Genomic DNA, 22,772 nt, shown 5'->3' on the forward strand with positions numbered 1-22,772 from the left:
GACACTAGACCTCTGTCTCTTACCAAATACAAAAATCAACTCAAAATGGATTACAGACTTGAAGATTAGGCTCAAAACTATGAAACTACTAGAATAAATCATAGGGAAAATGTTTCATGATGTTGGTCTGGGCAAGGATTTTTTGGATAAGATCTCAAAAGCACAGGCAACAAAAGCAAAAAATAGACACATGGAATTACATCAAACTAAGAAGAGTCTGCACAGCAAAGGAAAAAATCAACACAGTGAAGAGACAACCCACAGAATGGGAGAAGATATTTGCAAACTATACATCTGACAAAGGGTTAATATCCAGACTACAACAGGAATTCAAATAATTCAATAGCAAAAAAAAAAAAAATCTGATTTAAAAGTGAGCGAAATAACTCAATAGACGGAATAAATATTTCTCAAAAGAAGGCATACAAATAGCAAACAGGTATGTGAAAAAATGCTCAACATCAGTAATCATCAGGGAAATGCAACTCAAAATGACAATGAGATATCACTTCACTCCATTTAGAATGGCTATGGTCAGACAGACAGAAGATAGCAAGTGTTGGCAAGGATGTGGAGAAAGGGAAACCCTTATACACTGTTGATGGGAATGTAAATTAGTACAGCCACTAAGAAAACAGTATAGAGGTTTCGAAAAAAATTTAAAACTGGAATTACCTATGTAATCCGGTAATCTCACTACTGAGTGGTGGGAAAGAAAAGGAAATCAGTATGTAGAAATGACATCTGCACTCCCATGTTTACGGCCACACTCTTCACAATAGCAAAGACATGGAATCAACCGAAGTGTCCATTAACAGATGAATAAAGAAAATGTAGCACATATACACAATGGAAGACTATTCAGCCATAAAAAGAAGGAAATTCTCTCCTTTGATGAAAGGATTTACAACAAAGGACGTAAATCCTTTGATGAAAAGACATTCTCCTCATGTCTTCTGCCCATTGTCTGGGTAGTTAGGTTTTACTATTGTCATTATAATTATTATTTTACTATTGAGCTTTGGGGGTTCTCTACATATTCCTTCATTTGCTGTGAATCTTTGGTTTGCAAATATGTTCTCCCCATCTGTAACTTATCTTTTCAGTTTCTTAAAAGGGTCTTTCACAAAGCAGACATTTTCAGTTTGAAGAAGTTGAATTTTTTAATGAATTGTACTTTTCGTGTCATGTCTAAGCAGTTTTCATCAAACCCTAAGTTATGAAGATTTTCTCCTATGTTTTCTTCTAAAAGTTTTATACTTACACATTTTATATTTAAATCTATGCTCCACTTTGAGTTATTTTTGTATAAAGTACGAGTTGAGTTCAAGGTTTGTTTATTTATTTAGTTTCAAGATATCCAGTTGTTCCAGCATCATTTGTTGAAAGGACTATCTATTCTCCACTGAATTGCTTTTGCATCTTTGTCAAAAATCAGTTGGCCATACTTGTATGGGTCTAGTTTTGGGTTCTCTACTCTGTTCTACTGATGTAGTGCCTATTTCTCTATCAATGCTTCATAATCTTAATTACTATAACTATATAATCCCAGTTTGTTCTTCTTTTCCAAAATTGTTTCAGCTCTTCTAGTTGGGTGGGATTTTTTAGGCTTTCTACATAATTTTTTCGCCTTTCTACATAAATTTTAGAATAATCTGGTCTCTATATGAAAAGCTTGCTGAGATTTTTCACAGGAATTGCATTAAAACTATATATGAATTTTGAAAGAATTGACATATTTACTATGTTGAATCTTCCAATCCATGAACGTGGTATGTCTCTCCATTTATTTAAATCTTAATTTCTTTCACCAGTGTTTTGTAACATTCAGTATACAAGTCCTATACATGTTTTGTTGGATTTACACTTAAGAATCAAATTACTTGAGCAATTGCAAGTAATATTATATGGTTAATTTCATTTTCCACATGTTCATTGCTAGTATATGGAATAATAGTTTATTTTTGTATGTTGATTTTGTTTTCTGCAGCCTTGCTGAACTCATTTGTTAGTTCTAGGAGGTTTTTTTTTTCTTTTCTGGTATATTTCTTGGAGGTTTTCTACGTAGATGATCATGTTATCTCCAAACAGACATACTTGAATTTCTTCCTTTCTGACCTGTATTCATTGTATTGTTATTTTTGTTACTATCTTTTAAAAAGACGGGGTCTTGCTGTGTTGCTCAGGCTGCAGGTCAGTGGCTATTCACAGGTGCAATTATGGTGTACTACAGCCTGAGCTCCTGGGCTCAAGTGATCCTGTTGCCTCAGCCTCCGTAGTAGATTGGACTACTACTGGTACATACCACTGCACCCAGCCCTTTTATTATTATTTTCTTTACTTGCCTTATTATCTGGCTAAAACTTCCATTACTATGTTGAGTAGAAGTAGTGAGACTGGAAATTCTTGTCTTATTCTCAGCCTTTGTGGAAAGGCTTTAGTCTTTTACCATTAATTATGTTAGCTGTTGGTCTTTTGTAAGTGCTCTTTATCAAGTTGAGGGAGTTCCGTCTATTCCTAATTTTTAGAGTTTTTATCATGAATGGGTATCAAATTTCATTGAAAGCTTTTTTCTGTACCAATTGGTATGATCATTTGATTTGTTTTCCTTAGCGTGTTAATGTGGTGGCTTGCATTGATTTTAAATTAGTAAGTCAGTTCTGCATCTCTGAAATAAATCTCACTAGTCATGATGTGCAATTCTTGCATATTGCCGCATTCTATTTGCTGATATTTTGTTAAGGATTTGCATCTATGTCAATGAGGGATATTGGGCTGTAGTGTTTTCTTTGTATATTAGTCTGGTTTTAGTGTTAGAGTAATACTGGCCTTACAAAATGCATTGGAAAATGGTTTTTTTTTCTGGAAAAAATGTGTTGAATTGGTGTGTTTTCGGAGTTTTAATTAGAATTTCAATTTTAAAAAGAGTTATAGGGCTACTCAAACGGCCTATTTCATATTAAGTAAGTGGTTGTACTTTATACTTTTTGAAGAATTGGTATTTTTAGTAGAGATGGGGTTTCATTCACCATGTTGGTCAGGCTGGTCTCGAACTCCTGACCTCAGGTGATCCACCTGCCTCGGCCTCCCAAAGTGCTAGGATTACAGGCATGAGCTACCACGCCCAGCCTTTTCAGCTTTTTGTTTTATTGTTTGTTTTTTCTGTTATTTTTCTATTTTCTATTTCATTGATATCTGCTCCTGTCTTTATTACTTCCTTCCTTTTATTTGCTTTGGACTTATATTGCTCTTATTTTTCCAGTTTCTTGATGTGAGAGCTTAGATAGCTGATTTGAAACTTTTCCTCTTGTTATTATTTTTTTTTTAAATTGAGACAGGGTCTCACTCTGTCACCCAGCCTGGAGTGCAGTGGTGTGATCATGGCTTACTGCAGCCTCAACTTCCCTGGCTCAAGTGATCCTCCCACCTCCCTTCCTGAGTAGCTGGGACTACAGATGTGTGCCACCATGCCTGGCTAATTCTTTAAAATTTTTGTAGAGACAGAGTCTCACTGTTTTGCCCAGGTTGGTCTCAAACTTCTGGTCTCAGGTGATCCTCCTGCCTTGGCCTCCCAAAATGATGGGATTATAGACATGAGCCACTCCACCCAGACTGATTTTTTTTAGGATAAATGAAAGATAAAACTGGTATAAATTTGGAGTCATTTTAATGAAATGATTCTTCTTAATATTGATGTAACTATTCTAAATGAATAAAATATTAGCAAGCTGAATCCAGCAGAATGTTTAAAGAAAATATCAATGTTCAATAGGGTTTTCCCTTAGGGAGCCACGTCATTAATATTAGGAAAGAGGCAGGCACTGTAATCCCATGCCTGTAATCCCAGCTACTTGGGAGGCTGAGGCAGGAGGACATCTTGAGCCCAGCAGTTCAAGGCTGCAGTAAGCTATGATTGTACCAGCACACCCTAGCCTGGGTGATAGAGTAAGACTCTCATCTCTAAAAAATAAAACAAAATATTAGGAAGCAATATAATTTATTACAGTATTCAGTCAAAGGAAGAAAAACTATACAATTATACCAATAGGAGTGAAAAGGCATTTAACCCAATGCAGCATCCTTTCTTGATTAAAACAAATAAAACTCTCACTAAAAATTAGAACAGACGGATTTTCCCATAACATAATAAAAATATCTGACTCAAACAAAATAAAGAAATGGGACCTTATTAAACTAAAAGCTTCTGTACAGCAAAAGAAATAATCATCAGAGTAAACAGACAACCCACAGAGTGGGAGAAAATATTTGCAAACTATTCATTTGACAAAGGACTAATATCCAGAATCTACAGGGAATTCAAAGAAATCAGCAAGAAAGAAACAAATAATCCCATCAAAAAGTGGGCAAATGACATGAGTAGACATTCTCGAAAGAATATATACAAATGGCCAACCAACATATGAAAAAATGCTCAACATCACTAATTATCAGGGAAATGCAAATTAAAACCACAGTGAGATACCACCTTACCCCTGCAAGAATGGCCACTATTTAACAAATTAAAAAACAATAGATGTTGATTGCATGTGGTGAAAAGGGACCATTATAAACTGCTGGTGAAAATGTAAATGAGTACAACCTCTATGGAAAACAGTGTGGAGATTTCTCAAAGAAGTAAAAGTAGACCTATCATTTGATCCAGCAATCTCACTACCAGGTAACTACCCAAAGGAAAAGAAATAATATCAAAAAGACACCCACATGCATATGTTTATTACAATACAATTCGCAATTGCAAAGATGTAGAACCAGTCTAAGTGCCCACTGACCAATGAGTAGAGAAAGCAAATATATACGTCATGGAATACTACTCAGCCATAAAAAAGGAAATGATATCCTTTGCAGCAACTTGACTGAAGCTGGAGGCCATTATTCTAAGTGAAATAACTCAAGGGTGGAAAACCAAACACCGTTATGTTCTCACTTATAAGTGAGAGCTAAGCTATGGGCATGCAAAGGCAGACAGAGTGGTATAATGGACTTTAGAGACTCAGAAGAAAGACAGAGGTAGGGAGGGAGGTGAGGGATAAAAAATTACTTATTGGGTACAATGTATACTACTTGGGTGACAGGTGCATAAAGATCAGACTTCACCACTGTATAATTCATCCATGTAACCAAAAAACCACTTTCACCCAAAAAGCTATTGAAATAAAAAAAAGTTTGAAATCTGACTCAAGCCAACCACTAGCATTATTTAATTGTGAAAAACCGGAAGAGATATTCTCATTCTTGTTAGGAACAAAAGCAAGACGCCCAACATCAGTATTCTGGAAATGCTAGCCAATGCAATAATATAAGAAAAATATGAGAGAAAAGAATTGGAAGGGAAGAAGCAAAATCCTTTTTACCTACACACTGTAGAAGTCTAAGCTGTTGTCCCTACCTCAAACCCACCTTTCTGTTTTCTGTCTTGTGCTTGTGGCGTTGAGATTCTGTAAACCACCCTTCTGTCTTTCTGGCTGGCTCTGTATCAGGTTCTGCCCACAGAGAACAATGGAGGGAGACTACAAGGCTTGTGGAGGTGAAGGAAATACACATTTCGTTTGCTTCCTAGTCATAAATGCTTTTCTCTAGCCTCTCTATCATGGCAGCAACAGTTCATTCTTGTAGCAGCAGCTGAATCCAGTTTTCAGTTTGTTGTTGTTGTTGTTGTTGCTGTTTTGAGATGGAATCTCACTCTGTTGCCCAGGCTAGAGTGCAGTGGTACGATACTTGCTCACTGTAAACTCAGCCTCCTAGGTTCAAGTGATTTTCCTGCCTCAGCCTCCTGAGTAGCTGGGATTACAGGCATGTGCCACCACACCCAGCTAATTTTTGCATTTTTGGTAAAGATGGGGTTTCGCCATGTTGGCCAGGCTGGTCTGGAGCTCCTGATCTCAAGTGATCCATCCATCTCGGCATCCCAAAGTGCTAGAATTACAGGTATGAGTCACCACGCCCAGCCCAGTTTTTCTTATTCTTGCAGAAACAAACTCATCAAGACCCTGTCAGAGATGTCAGTACTGTCTGTCACTCACCCCCTCCTCAAACATATGTTTCCAGCCCCATGGGCCTCTCCTCCAAGTGTCTAAATGTTAATAATTTCAACCTTTTTCTTCTGATTGCGCAACTTTACAAGTAATATCTGCCTCTGCAGTCTCTACCTTCATGATACGTTAGGATTATCTTTCTGCTTTATTGGTTTTTCCATGCCTAGTTAACAATTCCTTTTATTAAATTATCTGTTAAAAATACTGATGTAGTTTCATCTCCTCACTGGTCCCTGGCTGGTACCCCAGCGCATAAGACAGTTTTATATGGTAGCTGGTTATAAAAGAAGTATCTGAAAAAATTAACTTTCATACCAACACTAACTAGTTAAGAAACATAATTGGGTATTAATCTGAAATTCACTTGTGACTGGGTATCCTGCATTTTTATTTGCTAAAGCTAGAAACTCTGAATATGGAGAGCCTACTCCAAGTGTTTTGGGATCAAGCAATGGGGTAAGTGTCGATGGGGATGCAGTGTCAATGGTGGGATCCTACACAGGGCTACTGGCATCATGATAGTGTCCTGTTCCAAAGCTGGGATTAGCACACTAGGACAACCCAGGGTTGAAGATAAGTGAATGCTTTACAAAGATGGTGTCTGAAGGGTGGTGGATTTCCCAGGAATATTATCCACACACATTACAATATATTGGACATAATGTCAGCTCTACCTACTCTCTCCAGAATTCATATTATTCATTTTTGTCAAGTCACTCAAATACACCAATTCACTGCTGTCTCAGAACCACCTCCTATTAAACTGACCTCTGACTACAATGGTACTAGTTGAGTCCATGAGGCCAATAAACTTGGGGGCCTTGTGGGCTGAGGGGGAAGGAACCAGGCCACGCGGAGCTGGCCTGAGTCAGTCTTTCTGGGAGTAAAGTCTCTCCTGAGGGAGGTGAATGAACTCTGTTCTCACCCAGCTCACAAGCCACGTTTTCCTGGTGGCTCTAAGACTGCATTCGCTTGAATGGCTTGGGTCACAGAACGGTTTGTTCTTGTTTGTTGAATAATAGTACCAGGGAACTTCCACCACCACCACCACCACCACCACCACCATCCCCTTTACATTACAAAACACAGAAATTCAAACATTTAGGTTCAAATTTGTATCCAAGAAAGGTCTGGAAAGACCCTGCAAATGTAAAAATAGTTACTCTGGGAGAATGAGATTGGGGGTTGGGTAGTGGGAGTAAGGCAGTGCTTTTAATTAATTAATTATTTATGTATTTTAAAACGTTTTATTCACTTCTGCATTGCTTGAAAACAAAAGCTTTACAAAGAGAATGTCATATTAATAATTTGTAACAGATCAGTAACAAAGCAATAACAATAGAAACAGAATTTGAAAATAAAACCCACTTCCAAACACAACTGTTTTCATGTTTTGAAATACTGTTTCCCCCCCACACACAATTATTGCAGTTCATAGGATGTGAGCTATTTTTTTTTTTATTCTGCTATGTTCCTTAACATTTTACTACAATTTTTCTTTGCATTGCTAAAAATTCTTTCTGAGCACACCCTTTTCAGGGCCAGAAGGGTGGCTTTGAGGACAGCTTGTAGCACAAGCTTGTCTTTCCTGAGCCCTGCCTTAGCCAGCTAAGGAAGGTGGAGGTGGGGAAGGGGTTAGTTTATCTTGGGCAAGTTCCTTCTTTTCTCTGGGCCTCAATTTTGGTGTTTTTTTTTTTTTTTTTTTTTTTCCATTTGGAGAAAGAGGCACTGGAAGCAGGTTTTCCTAGGGTCTCTTCGAGTTCTCATCTATTACCCTCACCAAGCACATCATAAATAAGGATCATTTGGACATAATTCTTTGTAAATCTTTTTTTAATCCACCAGCCTTCCTGTTTCAAGATCACTTGGCGCAATGCAGTTCATTTATCCTCATGATAAATACCTGGCAGTGGACAGAATTTTCCCTTTCATAGATGGAGAAACTGAGTCCAGAGGTGTGGGATGGAGGTGTGAGATGATTTACCACAGTTTCGGCCTCTTATCACGGCAGCCCTGGGGTTCGGCTGCCCGTGCTATGGGTGATGCATAGCAGACGGGGTCTCCGTGGTGTGGACGTCATGGCGGCTTACGTATGACCATTGCACAGATCCATCATGTGCCTGCCGCCTCCCTTTTTTTCCTCTTTGGACTTCAAGTCACTGTTTCTCTGTGACATTTCTTTGGGATCTATTCGTGAATAAACCTTTGGAGCCAACACACACACACACACACACACACACACACACACACACACACGACAATTTCGTCACACCTAAGAGGCAGATAAAGCTGGAGCGAGCCTGCAAAAGAGCTGCAGATAAAAAGTCCAGTATCGGGGCAGGTAACACCCAATTACAACAGAGCAGTGTTGACTTACACTTTTCCTTATCGGGGGAATCAGGTATTTGTGTAAATCAGAGAAGGATTTGATGGATACCAGTGCATTGGAGTCTCTAGCCAACGGACAGGTTTGGTTAAACAAAATATATATTCTCCTTATCTGCAGTGGCGACTATCACTGCAACTCCCCGTCTCCCCTTTACTCCTCCGAGCTCTATAAAAACGAGGGCCTTATCTAGCGTTTGTAATAGGCTCATGTCTAGCAGGGTCTGTGCTAAAATTACTCTGACAATGCCACAGCTCAGGCCCAGCGCAAGCCATTTTGGCAGACAGATGATTTTCCCTTATCTCCAATTGTCTTGGCAATAAATGTCTTTTTCTTAAGATGCTTGTTTAGACTACCCAGGGGAAAAGAACAGGTACGGTCTCTCTCGATGGAAGAAGCCTTTAAGACGCGGAGTCTCACAAACTGATGCACTTGTTTCATGCACTTTGAGGGCCGTGGTGCAGAGAGAGCACAGACTCCAAGAGGCGGTTGTTCCTGCATCAGGTCGGCTGCAAACACCTACAGAAAAAAATAATGCCAGTGGCAATAGTGTGACACGGGGAGCTTTGGGTAAGGCAGGAAGTCTTCAGTTGGATAGTAAAGAAATAAGGATGGGGATGAAAGCAGAAAGGTCATGAAGGTCAAAGGAGGGAGAGTAGTTTACATGAGACCTGAGGAAGTTGCTGATATTTGGGAGCCACTTGTTGAAAAATCTCTGAGATGGTTGGTGTCAGGCTGAAGGTCATGAGGGGATGCAGTCTGGTGGAGTGGGAGGCCTGTGCCAGGCTCTGCCCCTAACCTGCTGAGAGACCGTGACCAAGGCCCTCCAACTCCCAGGCTTCAGAGCTGGTCTTCCATGAGTGTGGTCCACACTGCGTGGTCCCAGAAGTGCAGGAAGGCAGCGACATACTCCTTCTCTGCTACTGCTGGAGCTGCGCCTCCCTGGGACCCACCCTGGGCAACCACAAGGTGCTAGTCGGCCTTGAATTTGCCTTTTCTCTCACTCCAAGTGCTCTTCGTTGAATAACAAGATGGTCAGAGTGAAAATCCTGGCAGTGGCCTTTCAGTCACCCAGTGGAACATCCTGTGTGAACTGGCATGTCACTTCTATCCACCCAGAGGAGTGTCTGATCTTATGCTTCAACCCCCCGCCCCCCAATGAAATGGACGCCTCACTCTTCCTGGGTAACTTCTTCAGAACTGCATGGGCCTGTCTGCGTCTTCCCACCGACTATGTAGTCTAAACTCCTCTTTCTTAGTTTGATTTGCATTTCCCTAATGATTAGTGATGTTGAGCATCTTTTCACGAGTGCTGGCCATCTGTACATCTTCTTTGGAGAAATGTCTGTTCAAGTCCTTTGCCCGTTTTTAAAAATTGGGTTTTTTTTTGTGGTTGAGTTGTTGGAATTCTTTATATATTATGAATATTGATCCCTTATATGTTATATGGTTTGCAAATCTTTTCTCCTATTTCATAAGGTACATTTTTCACTCAGAGAGATGGTGAGGTGGAGTCAACATGGGTCTTTTGGAACAGACCAAGTTTGCTGGGGTGGGGACCACAGGTCTGGAAGGCTTCTCAGGGAACCAAGGAGCAGGCTGACCCTGCCACTTCCCCGAAGGTGCCCTGGGGAGAAAGTCCACCGTGCTTGCCACTGGGCAGCAGCAGGGGCAGGCGGCCTGTGGTGCCAGCTGGTGCTTCTGGGGAGATGAGGAAGGTGTTCTGGGAGGTGGGAAAGGACTCTTAGTTTCATTCTCTTTCACTTACGAAGAAGGTGAGAAGTTCTCCATAGAGGGGAATTCTCGGGAAAGGAGGAAAAGGGTTTTGGTGGAGGGAGAAGGACTTCACCCGTCTGGGATCACACGGAAGGAAAACAGAGAGGTGCAGGGGATGGTAGCGTTCTGGGGATATAGGGCAGCTCTGCATAGGGACAAGTCACGAAGAGGCAGGGAGTCAGAGGGTGGAGATGGATGAGTGGGGGTTGTAGAGGGCCCTGAAGATGACTTCCCTCGGATGGCCACCCTCTGGAAGCAGGCATGACAGGGCTCGGAGCCCTGTGAGATTGGCAAGATATCTTGGCAGCCACTTCTTATGTGGATGAAAGGTGATATTTCCACTTCTGAACTTGGAAGGTAGGGTCCTGCCCAACCTCTCTCTTGAAAAGGGAGTGCCAACGGCCACTTGGTTATTTATTTCTTTCAAATCCTGTCATTTTATGGGGCTGTAAATGAGGATGGCAGGGAATTAATTAAGAAGGTGGAGCCCAGGCGAATAGCAGAGTACTTGCCCATGTGGCACTTGCAGTCTAAAGGTGCAGTCAGGACAGTCCAGGGTTGTGGGAGGGACCATGGCTCTTCCCTCAAGGAATGACCGAGAGAGATCTTCTCCGACAGCTGCCAGGGGACAGGCAGCAGGGTGACGCAGGTGGCCACAGTTCATTGGAGCAGCCAGAGTGAAGCACGGGAGGGAGGATCCAGATTCCGTCTCCTTTGTTTAGGAGACGTGGGAGTGGCCGTGGTTGAGTGGCTGGAGCAAGTGGGCAGAAGCCTCTGTTTTCTCATCTGGAGAATGGTAGCTGTAGGACATCATTCTCTCCATTATCCCTATGGCACAAGTCCTCTGTCTTCCTGTCTTTCGGCATGTGGCTCCATCCCCTGGCTCGATAATTCTCAGGTGGACTTGGTGGGATGCAATCGGATGTGTCCCAGTCTCCGAGGCTTATGTTCCCATCAGTGGATCCAGATTTTCTCTGCGTTTCCCATAAATCCCCTCTCACCCCTCACCTGCCCACTCCATGAGGTGCCTCTGCAGCCCATATGGCTGCCACCCTCTTCTGCTCTCCTTTGCCGATGCCATTCCTCTTCCTTCACACCCCAAAGCATCAGGGACATCCCAGCTTTGTGTAAGGCCGGCTTTACTAAGGTCTAGGGAGGTAACGGAAAGGGAAGCTCACCTCTCAGGACCACACAGCACATGGATCTAAATCGAATATTGGACATAATTGTCCTGGGGTTCATTGGCCACCCCCTGGGGCAGATTTTGCTCTGAGAACCTTTCCTCTCAGGCCCCCACTGGCTGATGTGCTGCCCTCCCTCTCCCCAGTCTCCTCCTGTTCTCAACTTTTCTCCTCCCTGGTTGGGGCTGCCTGGAAGCCTGGCATTCCTTCCACTTTATCACGCATGACAAGGCAGCTCTGATTCAGGCTGCCAGGCCTCTGCAGGCCAGGGCTGGGGAGGGAGGGAGGCACCACTCACCTTTCTCTTCCCAGAAGACCCAGGCAGGCATCTTCTAAGAAGGAAAGAAGGTCATGTGGTGAAGACTGGAGAGCGCAGAGCACTGCTTGGACACAGGAGCCATCCTCATGTTTACCTGCCTGTGGGCTGCTCCCAGGGCTGTGTGGGCCTGGAGCTGTAGCCGGACAGCTTTAAGTGGTAACCAGATGTCCCAGGGCATTCTCCTGTCTGTCCTCAGCTCTGCTACCAGACAAGAACTGGACTCATTCTCAAAACCTTCGGTATGGTGCTCCCAGCGCCCAGGCTGAAGTCATGGACTGAGAGCTCCACAGCCAAACGTGCAGACAAACATTGATTTTCCATTTGTCACACTCTGGTTCTGGTGCCAGAATGCTGCTGGGGTGAAGGACCCAGACTCAGCAGGCAAGCTGTCAGCACATGGCTCCTGGCTCTGCCTCATATTAGCTGGGTGACTTGGGGGAGTTAGCCCCTCTATGCCTCCTGTGAAAAGTAACAGTAATAATGGCCCACCTTATGGGGTTGTTGCGAAGATTAAATGAGATACCCTATGCAAATGAATTCCCTATATAGTGAGTGCTCAACAAAACTTAGCTACTATTATACTGATTGTCCCTGGCTTGGAGAACTCATAGCCAGTGCATAGCTAGATATGTAATGTCATTAAGCAAGAAAAACTCATTGGTCTTCACTGTGCTCCACTTCTGTCCTCTTCCGGAGAATGCTCAGAAAATAGGTCTGACTCCATTCTACTCAATCCTGCCTCCGTTATCTCCCCTGCACCCTCTCCCTACTGGTAGCTGAGGGAGGTGTAGGGTGCTGAAGGGCTGCTGGCCTGGCTCCAACAGCACTATGATCAGGAGTTGGGGGAAGTGGGACCAGCTGGAAGGACTGTAGCAAATGACTGGCTGTAGTGGACAAGGAGGTGGGCCTAAATGAGGAGGCTGTTAGGCACTGCCGTGGGCATTTATGACTCTTCCTTGGAAGGTTTAAAGAAAAGAAGACAGACATCTGTCTTTTGGTGACAGCTTTAGAAATCACAGTTTCTGGGAGGTGGCTGGGAGGATGTCCCAAGTCCTCTGATTCTGTTTAACGCTTGGCAGAAAATGCCCCCCACCACTGGATACCACCTTGGACAAGGCTGTTGGTGGCATATGGACCAAGGAAGGCTTCCTAGAGGAAGAAGTGAGTTATAAAGGATGAATAGGAGTTTGAAAATTGGATGATGCCAAAGGAAGGCATTCTGGGCACAGAGACCAGCACCTGCTCATGCAGGTGATCTGTCCCATCCTTTCTGTTTCTGGTAGCACTGCACTGTTTGCTGCAGTCCAAGTTTCTCTAGGGCCTGCTTAGTTTATTCGCAATGGCTGATACCTGGTCTGCTCTAGGCAGTGTCACCAGGGTTGTTTTGGTGGTAGTGCTCACTGGGAAAACATATAGCCATATAATCCACAAATTCAAATACTGAAGATCTTGGGGGAAGGGTGGAGAGTGCATGGGTAAAGGGAATGGCAGGAAGGCACAAGATACGAGCATCTCTACAGAGGGACAGGTTGAAATGTTTAGGGTATTTAATATATTTACCCTTGTGATTGTGGTGATGGTTTCATGCGTTTCTATATGTGTCAAAACTTATCAAATTGTACATTTAAATAGGTGCAGTTTATTGTATATCAGCTTTACTTCCATAAAGCTGTTAAAAAGAATACAGATCCCTCAAAAATTTAGTTGCTTTAAAAATGTATGTTTCTAAAGCATAAAACTAATACAGGATAATCAGGAATTTAAAAATTTGTGAAAGCAGGAAAAAGAAGATAAATCACTCATTTCATTTTTGTGTATGTTGCGGGGATTGTTTTTACCATAAAAAAGACATCCAGGGCTCACCAATGAACAACGCTTTAGTCCCAGCTCCGGTGGGTCAAGATGCTTCATCGAACTGAGGAGAGTCCTCTGAGGGCTTGTGTCCTGCAAATGTCCAGCTGCTCCCACTCAGCGATTGCAGTGCAGCAGGTCTGAGAAGGAGACCCAGAATCTGATTTAAATCCAGTGACTCATGTTATTCTGTTCCAGCCAGTCCACAGCCCACTCTTTGAGAAATGCTGAAATAGGGAATGAATCACAAATCCCTGGATCTATTTTCCTTTGGCCATAACCATGCTAAAAATCCCCCCGTTTACAGATATGGGGTTGCCACTGTGTCTTGAGATAGAACTATCTAACTCTAGTCTTGGGAAGTCTTCTAGTAACAGCAGCAGAACTGGTAGAATTATTAATAGTAGTAACAGTGGTAGTGATATTAATGGTTGTAATAGTAGCAGTAATTTTTAAAAATTTTTAATTTTTGTGGGTACATAGTAGGTGTATATATTTATGGGGTACCTGAGATATTTTGATACAGGAACGTAAGGCATAATAATCACAGCAGGGTAAATGGGGTATCCATCACCTCAAGCATTTAACCTTTCTTTGTGTTACAACCAATCCAATTATACTGTTTTAGTTATTTTTATGTGTTCAATAAGTTATTGTTGACGGTAGTTACCCTGTTGTTGACTGCAGTCACCCTAGCTCTTATTCATTCTGATTATATTGTTGTCCCTGAACTGCCCCCCACCACACCCAGCCTCTGCTCTCTATCTCATCTCATCATTCTACCTCTATCTCTATGAGTTCAATTGTTTTCAATTTTAGCTCCCACAAATAAATAAGAACATGTGAAGTTTGTCTTTATGTGCCTGGCTTATTTCACTTAACATAGTGACCTCCAGTTTCATCCAGTTGTTGCAAATGACAGTATCTCACTCTTTTTTAGGGCTGAATAGTACTCCACTGTTTCTATTGTACCCATGTGGTCTATTCATTTGTCTGTTGATGAACAGTTAGGTTGTTTCCAAATCTTGGCTATTGTGAATAGTGCTGCAATAAACATGAAAGTGCAGATATTTCTTCAATATATTGACTTCCATTCTCTTGAGTATATACCTAGCAGTAGGATTGCTGGATCATATGGTAGTCCTATTTTTTAGTTTTTTGAGGAACCTCAAAACTGTTCTCCACAGAGACTGTACTAAGTTACATTACCACCAACAGTGTACAAAGGTTCCCTTTTCTTCACATTTTTGCCAGCACTTGTTATTGCCTGTCTTTTGAATAAAAGCCATTTTAACTGTAGTGAGATGATACCCCATTGCAGTTTTCATTTGCATTTCTCTGATGATCAATGATGTTGAGCACCTTTTTATAGACTTGTTTCCTATTTGTATGTCTTCTTTTGAGAAATGCCTATTCAGATCTTTTGCCCATTTTTAATTGCATTATTATATTTTTTCCTGTAGAGTTGTTTGAGATTATTATATTTTTTCCTGTAGACTTGTTTGAGCTCCTTATATATTCTGGTTATTAATCCTTTGTCAGAAAAATAGTTTGCAAATGTTTTCTCCCACGCTGCAGGTTGTCTCTTCACTTTCTTGGCTGCTTGTTTTGCCGTCCAGAAGCTTTTTAACTTGATATGATCCCATTTGTCTGTTTTTGCTTTGGCTGCCTGTGCTTGTAGGGTATTTCTCGAGAAATCTTTGCCCAGTCCAATGTCCTGGAGAGTTTCTCTAAGGTTTTCTTGTAATAGTTTCATAGTTTGAGGTCTTAGATTTAATTTTTTAATTAATTTTGATTTGATTTTTGTAAATGCAAGAGATAGGGGTCTAATTTCATTATAGTGCATATGAATATTCAGTTTTCCCAGCAGTGTTTATTGAAGACTCTCCTTTCCCCAATGTATTGGCACCTTTGTAGAAAATGAGTTCACTGTAGATGTATGAATTTGTTTCTGGGCGCTATATTCGGTTTCATTGGTCTATATGTCTGTTTTTATGCCAGTACCATGCTGTTTTTGTTACTGTATCTCTGTAGTATAATTTGAAGTCAGGTAATGTGATTCCTCCAGTTTTGTTCTTTTTGCTCAGGATGGCTTTGGCTATTCTGGGTCTTTTGTGGTTCCATACAAATTTTAGGATTGTTTTTTCTATTTCTGCAAAGAATGTCATTGGTGTTTTGATAGGGATTGCATTGAATCTGTAGATTGCTTCTGGTAATATGTACATTTTAACAATATTGATTCTTCCAATCCATGAACGTGGAATATCTTTCCATATTTTGCGTCCTCTTCAATTTCTTTCGTTAATGTTTTATAATTTTCATTGCAGAGCTCTGACACTTCTTTGGTTAAGTTTTGTTGTTGTTGTTTCAACTACTCTGTTTCTATGATATGTTTGGTTAATTCCTAGGTATTTAATTTTATTTGTAGCTATTGCAAATGGAATTACTTTCTTGTTGTCTTTTTCAGATTATTTGCTGTTGCCATATAGAAATGCTACTGATTTGTGTATGTTGACTTTGTATCCTGCAACTTCACTGTATTTGTTGATCAGTTCTAATAGTTTTTTTGCTCGAGTCTTTAGGTTTTTCTAAATATAAGATCATATCATCTGTAATCAAAGATAATTTGACTTCTTCCTTTCTAATTTGGATGCCTTTTATTTCTTTCTCTTGTCTGATTGCTCTACTAGGAGTTCCATAGCAGTAATGTTAGTGGTAGTTGATATGGTTTGGCTCTGTGTTCCCACCCATATCTCAGGTTGAATTGTAATCCCCAGTGTTGGGTGTGGAACCTGGTAGAAGGTGATTGGATTGTGGGGTATATTTCCCCCTTGCTGTTCTCGTGATACTGAGTGAGTTCTCTTGAGATCTGGTTGTTTAACAATGTGTAGCACTTCCCTTTCCACTCTCTCTCTCCTGCTCCACCATGGTAAGATGTGCTTGCTTCCCCTTTGCCTTCTGCCATAATTGTAAGTTTCCTGAGGCCTCCCAGCCATGCTTCCTATTCAGCTTGTAGAACTGTGAGCTGAATTAAACCTCTTTTCTTTATAAATTACCCAGTCTCAGGTAGTTCCTTATAGCAGTGTGAGAACAAACTAATAGAGTAGTAATAGCTCACATTTATTGGACATTTACTAATAAATACATTCATGGCACTGTTTCAAGAGATCTACATGTGTCATCTCAGTGCTAGTTGTTAGGAGCAAGTTCCTGCAGGGAAATGTTTAGGTATGAATTTAGTCCTGCCACTGCTAGTTCAATAGCCTCAGGCAAGTTACTTAAAAGCCCTAAGTTTTGTATTTCTCCAAAGAAGATACACAAATGTTCAGCTAGCACATGAAAAGATGCTCAAAATCACAAATCATTAGGGAAATGTAAATCACAACCACAATGAGATACTACCTTATGTCCATCCTTGGCTACTATCAGCAGAAAATATGTGTTGGTTAGGATGTGGAAAAATCAGAGTCCTTGTGCATTTGGTGGGAGTGTAGAATGGTGTAGCCACTGTGAGAAACAGCATGGAGTTTCCTCCAAAAATTAAACATAGCATTACCATATGATTCAGCCATCCCACTTCTGGGTATATACCAATAAGAATTGAAAGCAGGGTCTTGAAGAGATATTTGGATACCAGGCTCACAGCTGCATTATTCACAATGGCCAAAAGGTGCAGACAACCCAAGGGTCCATTATGGGCGAATAAACGAAGAAAATGTACATAAATGGAATATTATTCAGCCTTAAAAAGGAAGGAAAATTTGACACATGCTACCACATGGATGAAATTTGAGGATGTTATGCTGAGTGAAGTAAGCAAGACATAAAAGACAAATACTGCATGAGGCACCTGGAGTAGTCAAATTCATAGAGACAAAGTAGAATGGGGACTTCCAGGGGCTGCGGGGAGGAGACATGAGAGTTAGTGTTTAATGGGTGCAGAGTTTCAGTTTGGAAACATTGGTTGTATAACAATCAGAATGCATGTGATGCCACCGAGCTGCACACTTAAAATAGTTAATGTTCTGTGTATTTTACAACAATTTTTAAAAAGTTCCAACTTCCTTATCTCTAAAATTGGGTGAAAAAGCCTTCCCTGCCTCTGAGAGTGATGAGGGTTGAATTTGTGATATGTCTAACACTCTCAGTAAATGATCCAGCCCAAAGTCCGTGATCAGTGACACCAATGAAGAGTGTGATGGTCTTTCCTGTCCTTCTGCTGGTTCGTGCTCAGGGATGGTCAGCCCTTGGCACAGTCCTTCACCTCTCTAGGCCTCAGTTTCCCCACACAGAACAGATATGGCGGGACCACGGCCAAGGCCCCTCTGCTTCCCTGCAGTGGTTCTCCCCATTGGTTACATGCTGGGAAGGGCATCACCCTTCCCAGGATCTGGAAGGAAGATTACTGGGGGTGGGGCCTGTGGATTTTATTCTGCTGCTCTGGAAGATGAGGGGTAAAAGACAGGGGTGACCTGTGCTCCCCCTACTGGAGAAGCCTAACTCTGGCATTTGATGGTCCTGGCGGGTATGCACATATGCGCATATATGACCAAGAGTGTGTCTGTCCACACGTGAGTATATCCATCTACGTGGCGGTGTGTGGAGGTGGGAAGTCCTAGTGGTGTGTGCACAGAGGGAGGGGCTGCTGTGCTGAAGGTCACAGCCCTCATTTTGGTCCTCAGATGACGACTATTGAAGAGTCTTTCCATATTTGTCGATATCAGTGTTTTGTTAATCTTTTCTGCACATTGGAAAACTTTATAAGAATGTGGGTGCCTGAGGTCCACCCCAGAGGCCCTGATTTAATTGTTCTGGAGGTGGCCTGGGCCCAGGCTTTCAAAGCTCCCTTGGTGTTTGAATGTGGAGCCAGTTGGGAGCTACTGCTCCTTGGGTCAGACAGAGAAGGCTCCAGCCCAGACTTGCTGGGGCTGTTCCCAGTCTGAGGGCTGAGGAAGCCAGTGTGTGTGTGAGGGAGGCTACCTGTAAGCTGTTTATTACCTGCTTGAATTACTGGGTAAATATTGACCAGAGGCTCCGGTGTCCCAGGAGCTACCTGTGGTTACCACAGGCACGTCCCTGGCGCAGTGGTATAGATGTTTCTGGCTGGGGCTCTGGACGGGCCACACAGAGGGAAAGGGTACCCTTGAGGGACGCAGTGGCAGGACCCTCCAGGGGAGAGCTGGGCTCTTCAGACAGGCAAGTCCATGTGCAGCAGAAGCCCCGCAGGTGAGGTTGGGCTGAATTTTGCTCATCTGAGCTTTGAGAGTTTTGGCAGGATTTCTAATCCGTCTGAATCTCAGTCTCAATCTGTACAAAGATAGCAGCAGCTGCCTGCAGTGTTACCATGTGGATGAAATGACAGCATGGTGCACAAAGCACTGTCACACAGCAGTCACTCAATAAACAGGTGTTTCTTTTTTCTGGATGAGAGATCCGGTGGGCTGCCTGGTCTGTGGGAAGGTGCCTTGGTCCTCCTGCCATGAGTCGTGGCAATCCCATGGCTCTGGGAGAATGTGGGGAAGAGACTGAACTTCTTTCCTTCTGGGTAGGGGCTGAATTGTGTCCGCCCCAAATTCATATGTTGAAGTTCTAACTCCCTGTGTATTTGGACGGTCTTTAAAGAGGTAATTAAAGTTAAACGAGGTCATTAGGGTGGGCCCTAATCCAATATGACCAGCATCCTTATAAGAAGAGTTTAGGGACATAGTCACGCACAGAGGGAAGACCCAGTGAAAACACAGGGAGGGGCAACGGTATCTACAAGTCACAGAGAGAGGCCTCAGAAGAAACTGATCCTGCCACCCTTGACTTTGGGCTTCCAGCCTCCAGGCTGTGTGGAATACTTTTTGTCGTTAAAGCTCTTGCATCTATGGCAATTTAAGCAGCCCTAACTGACAGATACACTTCCCCACCTCAACCCCGCTCCAGCCCTAGACCACGTCAGCCACATCAACACTCACCCGCCTCCTGCAACGTCTAAATCCTTCATCTCTCCCTTCTCCTTTCCCCCAAGTAACACCGGTCACGAAATCCTAAAGTCTCCCAGCTTTTCCTCCATTGTAACCCTCGGCCTCCCAGGCCTCCTTCTGTGTCATTGCCAGAGCCTGCTCCGCACCACCCTCCACCACAGGCATGTTTGTCAGCTTTGCACACGAGCACACGATGGGGCGGTGTTCAGATCCTGAAGCATTAGACTCCAGGAGAGCCCAGATCGCTGGGCTGTATGGCCAGCCCTCCATGACCGGCCATATGTCTCCTCCACCACAGGCTGCATGGACATCTGAACAGGACCCGCATAGTTTCCAGAACATGCCATGTTACTCTCACACCTCTGGGCCTCTGGGCTCCACTGCCTGAGACCTTCCTCCCTTTCCTGCCCATCAAACTCCTATTCATTCTTCAAAGGCCTCTTTCAGTGTTTCTCTCCTGGAAGCTCTTCCCTCTTTCCTTCCAGCGCTGTGCACTGGCCTGTGCCACAAGCACGCAGTGTGGCAACACATCATCTGTATGTCTTCCTCCGTGCCAGAGTGTGAGCTGATGACACCAGGGGCCGTGCTTTATTTATCCTTACATCCCAAGCATCTAGCCCAGCAACTGGGGGCATAGTTGGTGCTCAATAGATGCTTCTCAAACGAAGGTTATAAATGAGTAGTTTAGGCCAGATTTTTTGGCCAGAGGATTCTTTGCTGGGGAGATGCAAATAAGGGATTCTTTGCTGCTGTGCGGGGTAGGCTGCTTAGCAGCATCTCTGGCCTCTGTCCATTAGACGTGGGTAGCACTCCTGCCCCCACCTCCAAGTTGTAACAACCCAAAACATCACCAGAGACTGTCAAATGTTCCTTGGGACAAAATCCCCTGGTTGGGAACCACTGATGTAGGCCTGCGAAGAGTGCAGAATCTTTTCAAATTCACTGTCAGTAGATCCAAGTTTAGTAGGACACGGATACTGATTTTATTAGAGCACGAATAAGAGATAAACAGCAATTCTGGAGGCTTTGTCCTGAAGTGGGTTCTATTACAAACGGTGGGAGGGAGGGGTCTTCTTCTAGTAACAAGGCTAGGAGGCTTTTTTTTCCCCCTGAGATTTCTACTTGAATTTCCTGTTAAATGGTGTGCAAAGCCAGTGGGAGAAGATACACTTTCCGTACCAGGCAATGGCTCTGAGAGTAGTCGGGATTACAATTTTCAGAAATCAAGTTGGCACCTCTTCTGCCTCCCTCCAATTAAATCCCCTCTTTAAAAATCTTTAATTGATTTTCTCCAAAATTACTTTGTCCCTGAAGCTTCCCGGATGCATAAGCATCATAAAACACTTTGCACAAACCTCCTTTCGCTGGGACCATCCACAAAGTGTCGGGGACACCAAGCATCCCTCTGCATCCTTGCCGTCCATCTGTGTCTCTCCGCGCCCAGGGCAGCAGCTTAAGGAAGCGCTCCCTCCCTCCCACATTGGTCCTGAACAGCTCAGGTAACCACTCCCGGTGGGGTGAACTGGACACGTTTCTAACCTCCCTGCACTTAGTTTCCCCTTTTGTAAAGGTGGGTGATAATATCCCCCTCATCATGACTGTAAAGCAGTGGGCACCCAGCAATGCCACCATCCTCACAGGCCACGGCACAGAGCTTGTTTAGGGACTGGATGGCCGGATAAGCTGCCCCTTCTGACACGAAGCAAATTCTTAGGCGAGGAAGCTCCTCTCATCTGGGAAACTCTTCCAGGCCTATAAGCCCTCCTTCCTAATCACAACGTTGGCAATTATTGTCTCCTGTTAGACATCAAGTTCCTTTAAAGGGTAGCACATTGGGCCTTAGCAGTATGACTGCCAGATAATATACAAGATGCCCAATGAAATTTGAACTTCAGATAAACAACAAGCAATAAATTAGCTTATGTATGTTTCAAATATTGCACAGGACATAACTATACTTAAAATTATTCATCATCTGTCTGAAATACAAATTCAACTGAGGCGTTTGTATTTTATGTGTGAAATCTGGCAACTCTATTTACCAACCATTTACACCGCAGGTAAGTACGTCCATTGGATCCATTTCAGAGAGGGAGTTTAGATAGAAAGAGAATAAATATGAAGTTCATGGAATTATCTCTTCGGTGGTGACAAGTACAGTGGCCCTGATGGGTCATTTGGTACGGATTGACTTACCAGCTGAGTTTTATCTGTCATGACACAGCTTAAAAAAAAAATGAGGAAGCCTAGTTTCCATTGACCCTGTGGCTTCAACATGAAACATGCATGTAAGGCTTCTGTGCTGGACCCCTTCCTCAAGATTTTTGGCAAAGAGGACCAAAAAATAGCTTCTGTGGATATTATTTATTTAGTATTAATGTGGCAAAGCTACGTCTTAGCTAGACATTTCAAGTAAACAGGATCACGCCACATACAGTTGTTTGAAACCAGAGATTTCCTGTGACCCCCAGAGCTTTAACAAGAACCAGAGAAGTGATTATTTATAGAAACCCGTTAATTTTCCCTCCTCCCCCATTTAATCCCAAATACAACAAATCCCGGAACGTCTGCAGACAGTGGCTTGTTTGATAGATGAAGCCGGGAGGCCATCCCCCGATGCAGTTGTGCTGATGAGTGGAGGCTGAGGCGGCTACCAGTCCATATACAATAATTTCAAGAAGCTACAAACACAACTAATGAAGAAAAACATTAACCCCCAGCACACGATGTCTTTCGGCCAAGTCGCTCGGAGGGCTTTGCAAATCTCTTCTGACCTCAGCAGCTTAAAAGAGTTCCCAGGCAGAGACGGAAGCACGGTGGCTCCTTCATATTTCTCCTGGAGCAATCTATTGTCTCCACACCCTGAACATTTGCTCGTGCTTTGCGGAGCAGACTTTGGCTGAATTCCCTATTGGAGGGGCAATGATTGTTGTAAGATGACTATAAGAAACTTTCCCTCTTTTAAACAAGAAAATTACTTCAGTTATTTTGCTAAGTTGAGCATTTTCTCCTTTCCTTTTCTTTTCTTTCTTTCTTTTTTTTTTTGTTTTTTTTTGAGACAGAGTCTCCTCAGCCTCCCAAGTGCCTGGGATTATAGGTGTCCAGCACCACGCCCGGCAATTTTTTTTTTTTTTTGGTATTTTCAGTAGAGACAGGATTTCGTCATGTTGGCCAGGCTGGTCTCGAACTCCTGACCTCAGGTGACTCACCTGCCTCCGCCTCCCAAAGTGTTCGGAT

Source organism: Nomascus leucogenys, chromosome 4 (genome assembly GCF_006542625.1).
Source record: "Nomascus leucogenys isolate Asia chromosome 4, Asia_NLE_v1, whole genome shotgun sequence".
In the NCBI taxonomy this organism is placed as follows: domain Eukaryota; kingdom Metazoa; phylum Chordata; class Mammalia; order Primates; family Hylobatidae; genus Nomascus; species Nomascus leucogenys.